Raw genomic sequence first — 5893 nt, 5'->3', positions numbered from 1 at the left:
AGAACAATGAACAATCACTGTAGCTCTTTCTCTCTCAATATTCAGCAAAAAAGCTAATGAATCCAAAAGTCCATTCCTTGAGCTATTTCATGCATATTTATAGGCTCAAGGAGGGTTACACATGCTAGCGTGTCCTATATTTCCTTAATAATCGCGTATTAAGGATAATTATGAAGAAATATTCAAATGCAGTTAATATTAGATTACAACTCAAAAAGGAAATAAATTAGGCTTCACCATTAGCCTGGTCGTAACAAAAATTAACACTGACGATGATGTGTGCTTCTGGTCGATAGCCGAATAGCACCTTTGCCCTTCAATTTCGCCACGTGTTAATCCACGTGTGAGAAATCTTTGCCACATCATCAATAGCCTTTTTTGGGTAAACAGTTTCACAAAGTGGTTTGATCTTTTAGATATGTGGCTAAATTGAATTCATTGAATATAAAATAAGTGTGCGAAAGGGCCTCAATGAAAGTGTAAGATAAGCTTCAATAGAAAGCAACATTTTTTTTTATTGAAATGTTTTTGCAACTATATTGAAAAAGGGAAGAGTATAATCTAGGGAAGAGATCATTTGGAAGAGTTACAAAAGACCCCCTCAGGGGCATTCTCTGTCCGAATGATTTCAATAGAGTAACTAAGTTTAAACCAAAGAGAAAGATTGTGCGCAATAAAGTTGCAAGTTCTACTAATACGATAAACTAAAGCTTGGTATTACCATCATTATCCTTAACAAGCAAAATATTAATTTACTAGGTGTCCCATATTTTAAAAACTTCAACATCATAAAATATGGAACAATATCTAGGAGGTTCACAAAAGTAAGTAGTTGTCCGATTATCAGTTTGTTCAGAAGGACCTGTGCTCATAAAATAAAAGACCAATTTAGGACATATTCAACCTTTCTTGCTTTTCAGACATCCAGTTACCTCGCACAGCCTTCTTACGACTCCTTGTCCGTGATGACACGACAAGAATCATATTCTTGCTTCTGGACTTTTTGTTTGAGAAGCGACTGTTGGCCTTGTCTCTAGTGGGATTTCCAAGGGATTCCCTGCGACCAATAGTCTCTTTCTCAGTAAGCGATAGCCCTGTTTCACCACTGTTCTCAGCAATATTACACTGAAAATGGTCATCACTTTCGACCCTAACTATCTCCCCCAATTTATTGAGTTCATGGCCAACAATGAGATTTCAAAGCCTATATCTTTCAGCATCCACATGAACTGTAAATATTGAATAGAAAAGATTATTAAGTAAGAGCTTCTTGCCTCAATTACAGATTGAATGTCAAATTAATCAGAAATGAACAATGCCATGAAAAATACCTCGTAGGCAATGGCGTTTCCCTGACTGATTTCCTCCATATACGTCATAATGAAAACACTACAATCATTCAAATTTGTTTATTGGGGTAGACCCTCTTGAAAGGACTTATGAAATTCAGAGAACTTAATAGATTCCCCACTTCCCCTTGTGGCAGCAATGTCAAATGCAAATAACTCATCCAGGGTAGTCAACTGCATTTATTAAAAATATATCCCATATTTAGAATGGAGCTGTAATGTCTTAACAAAAAATAAAAATGGCATATAGAAATTCATAATTTAGACAGTTATCATTTCAATTGTCTGCTCCAATCGCTCTAGCTTGGTTTCATCACTGAGGCTGGAATCCAAAATTTCACAAGAGTGGTTTTGAGATTGACCCGAACTGCGAACCAATGCCGATTCTCTAATAAGAAGTCACTCTAAACAGGTAAACCATCTACACAAATGTTAAAGAAAATGACTAATGTCATTTGACAATTCTTCACTCACAATTGAAATAGTTTGTTGACCAATTTAACTCGAATATATATATATATATATTTAAATAAAAGTGAATGAAATGAAATAACCTCGCAACAAAATTTAAAATTCCCAAAATGATGCTTCACCTAGTTTCCATCACGAGCAGCAAGGTCAATTCGGTAGTGTTTGGTTAGTTGTTTTGCCTATGAAAAAAAAAGAATTTAAAGAATCATGATCAACTTCAACATATATAGGCCTAAAGCTAAACATAAAAAAACCAAGGCCTCCAAAACAATTATATTCTAACTCATAGAAATCCTAGCTGTCATGAGCCAAACTCTATGGGGTTCCCCAGGTCCATATTTCTTATTCTCTTCCACTGTCAATATTCTGGTGTAGCATGTAATTAGCTCCAAAAACAAATTGAATTAAATAAAATGTCCCCAAATGATCAAAATGGTCACAAAACAAAAAGAACAAGTTTCATCCACATAAAACACTTGCCTCCTCAAGAATCCATTGGTCGGGCTACATTGATCACATGCAGTGACGATCCACTTCCAAGTTGCTGTAGTCACACAACAAATTCTTGTATATGCCAATGAAATATAAAGCCTACAAAGAAGCTAAAACAACAACTACAAATAAATATGAACATGAGGCAAGACTTACATATCACTAAGGATAGGGTTATACCAGTACTCCGCCAACTTATACATCTGTTCTGTCACTGATGCAGAGAGTCTGAAAGGTCCTACCATCACACCACCACTTGAACATAATTCCCTGTATCCCTCAACACCCTAAAATCTTGGTTCTGGCGGTATAACAATAGTGCTTCTATCTGGAACCATAGAAGTACTTTTGATTGCAACCTGTGTAAGATCAACAATTTCAGGGACTTCCTTAGCTGCATCGTTTGCCTCTCAGACATCGACTCCTTCATCTCCACTCTTAGGCTTGCCTCTTACTTCAACAGAAGGTTCTAGTTGTAGATTCTCCCACAAACCACTGTCCTTCCTCAATACCATACTCTTGATAGTCTCTGGTAGAACAACCAATAATGCAATCACTACTTCCAACTGATGACCAAGTTTAGTCACCTTCTCTAGCATTATTGCACCATGTTCCATCCCACTCGATGGTTCACTCGCCTGAGGAAGTGCCACATCCACAACTCTGGGATGCATAGTTAAACTAAATTTTAAGACTTGTTGGAAAATGCAATATGAACACGATCCATTCTCACTAACAACAGATACTAACACCATACCTTTTTCATGCCACTATAGCCACCATTGGCCATGATATAAACCTTCTGATCCCTAAAGGCTTCATCGGTCCAATAATATATTGGTGCAATGGACCGGTCAAAAAACGCCCTGGGCACTTCAAGATGGTGCATATACATAAGCTGCATTTAAAATAATAACAGACATTAACTATTAATTACCAATTCAAAAATGGCAAAAATAATAAAAAAAACTAATGACATTAAACTAACTTGGAGGAAAGTCGTGCATTCGATTATGTGAGTCAACTTCCTAGCCTGATACTTGGAAATAGACTTTATAATCTCGCGGTAGCTATGTGTTGCCCAGATTTTGTAACTAATTCTTCTGGGGTCAGTTACAACATTTATGTATCCAGTACGAAACTGCCCTCCAGATCCTGGCACCAATACGCTCCCAACTATGACCATAACCATAGTAGCTAAGAAAAATCATCAGGGGCTTCATAATCGACCAACTGTGCTTCTAAAGCTATCAGTTCGACACAGTTATTTATACTAAGACAAGTAGATTTCAACTTTGAAACCGAAGCCCTCAACGTAGGTTGAACCTCTTCACTGCCATCAGGTACACACATCACCTACTAGAATATCTTCCCTGACATGTGCAACCCCTTCCCATAGATATTCAAAATGTTATGACCACATCGACATTTTTAATTAGCCACTACACTAAAGGAGTGCATATATTTGGGAAATCTTGCCTGAGAAATGCCCCAAACCCAGTAGCTCTCACCATTTATTTCCGCGCCTCAGATATCTTACACAAAATACGGTTGACCCTTTCAAACGAGCATCTAGTCACAATAAGGTTGTGCTCTACCTGTTTTCCGGAATCAACCTCTTGTCGGGGTAAAAAATTTACACAATCATCTTCATCTTCAAAATCAGTGTCGGTATCACCATCATCACTGATTTCATCATTAGAATCGATGTGTTCCCACGCTTTCTCTTATGACACTTGTTGAAGCAGTATTAAAAGATGTCTTCTATTTCCTAGCAAGATTTTTTCGCATCTAAGTATATTATACCACAAAAAATAAAAAAATCATTACTAACCCAAATTAATCTACACCTCAATAAAAATAAGCCTCAATAAAAAAATCCTCAGTAATATGATGACATATCGATGCAATTTTGAGCTTTTTCTGTTCCCTCAACAAAGACTCTGAAATTCTGTTTTTAGTAATTACCAAATTAATTAAACCATGAATTAATTAAAATGCGGAATGGTAATTAATTGTTTACACAGAAAGCAATTCTGTCGGAACAGAATCCGAACTTGTCACGACAGAAGTGAACACAATAAATAGACAGTGCAAAAATTAAAGAACACAGCGAATTTTTACAAGGTTCAGAAACCCTTTCGGATAACCTACTCCTTGAGGCCACGCCCAGAGAATAAACCAATTAGTAAAGAAACAAAGTGTACAAAAGCATTGACTTAAACAATGTAAGACTCCCTCTTAAACTATTGCCGCAATCTTGTTGTACTCTTCTCTACGAATCTGGTTTGATGAAATGCTGATTCTCTTGAACTCCCTTCAAAGAATAGCGAGTGCACACTTCCTCCCGAAGTGAGACTTAGATAGAATCCTCTCCCGAAGATCCTTATGAACACGTTCACAATAGACGCTATCTGTTTACAATGGACTAGATAGATATCCACAAGTACACTCAGCACTCTCACAAAGATTAAGGTGAACAAACTTAATCTCTACAAATAAAGACACTCTTCAAAATAATGTTTACAAATATTGAAAATGGAAGAGGTGAAAATTCCAAAGGCCTTGGCAAGGTATTTATAGGAAGGGAAATCGTCCAAGGCCATGATTTTCTGGTATCTTTGAAACCAATTTGCGAATTCCTTTGATTTAGGAAAACAGCCAGCCAGATGCATTCTGTGTCGACGGAAAAGGAAACTGATGAGTCAGCAACGTAATCAGTTTTATCTGGCAGAACGAACATGGTCATTTCTTTTGACCATGTTCATTTTTGACACCTTCGTTATTTCCAGAATAGACATAATCTCATATAATCCCTGAAAATAATCTCAAGATATTTGCACAATATATTTTTACCAAAAATTGATTATTTGAGATAAATAAGGTAACAAATATATTCACACTTAAAGATCTTTTCACATTACAAAACCAGCTGAAAATATTGCCAAATAAAACCGAAAATCAATATGGAGATACTACTGATTTTCCTTAATAACTTTAAAATATTTTGTCTAAAATAAAGTTAGCCAAAAAAGGACTTTACAATCTCCCCCTTTGGCAACTTGATAGACAAAAATATTTTAAGAGTTTATTTTGAAAGATCCTGCAAAGACAAACTAGATTAGAGCAAATAGTAATGTTACATTACTCCCCCTGCGAAAAGCATCTCAAAAGTAACAAGGATCAAAACATAAAACAAGATAAACCGATCAAAATGAATCTTTTACTCCCCTTGTTGTCTATCAATAAGCCAACGGAGTAAAACAAACACAAAACACAATCCAAAGAGTTAAACAACTACTCCACCTCTTTGTCTATCAAAAAAAAAAAAAAAAACCAAAAGACAATGACAACACAATTTTTCAAGCCTTCTTTGTGTGACCGAGACGGTTGTTACCAATGGGAAATGCATGTACTCCAACGCCTCAAGTTTTCACCATAGATGCAACAAGCAAAAACAGAGATTTTTTTTTTTTTGAAAGAATGAGAAAATGAGTCTCTCTTTGACCGATTATAAAGAGAAGAAAATGACACTCAGGGATTTGATTTTATTCCTTTTCAAGACCAAATGAATGAATTGA

General features: G+C 36.0%; 1 long non-coding RNA gene across 8 annotated transcripts; it reads right to left on the bottom strand.

Annotated features, from left to right (window-relative positions):
- Positions 1-672: 672 nt before the first annotated feature.
- Positions 673-4099, bottom strand: LOC133803495 (uncharacterized). Of its 8 annotated transcripts, none has more exons than XR_009877989.1 (6): positions 3301-4098; positions 3070-3210; positions 2493-2975; positions 1904-2422; positions 1332-1770; positions 673-1229 (listed from the first exon to the last, which is right to left on the bottom strand). It is a non-coding gene; the product is annotated as an uncharacterized LOC133803495 (long non-coding RNA). The 8 variants fall into 8 exon arrangements; XR_009877990.1 differs by having other exon boundaries at positions 1904-2411; XR_009877987.1 differs by having other exon boundaries at positions 1904-2364; positions 3301-4097.
- Positions 4100-5893: the final 1794 nt, after the last annotated feature.

The sequence above is a fragment of the Humulus lupulus genome, chromosome X (assembly GCF_963169125.1).
Source record: "Humulus lupulus chromosome X, drHumLupu1.1, whole genome shotgun sequence".
Lineage (NCBI taxonomy): Eukaryota > Viridiplantae > Streptophyta > Magnoliopsida > Rosales > Cannabaceae > Humulus > Humulus lupulus.
Note: the sequence above shows the minus strand (reverse complement) of the source record. Positions and strands in the feature narration are given on the sequence as shown.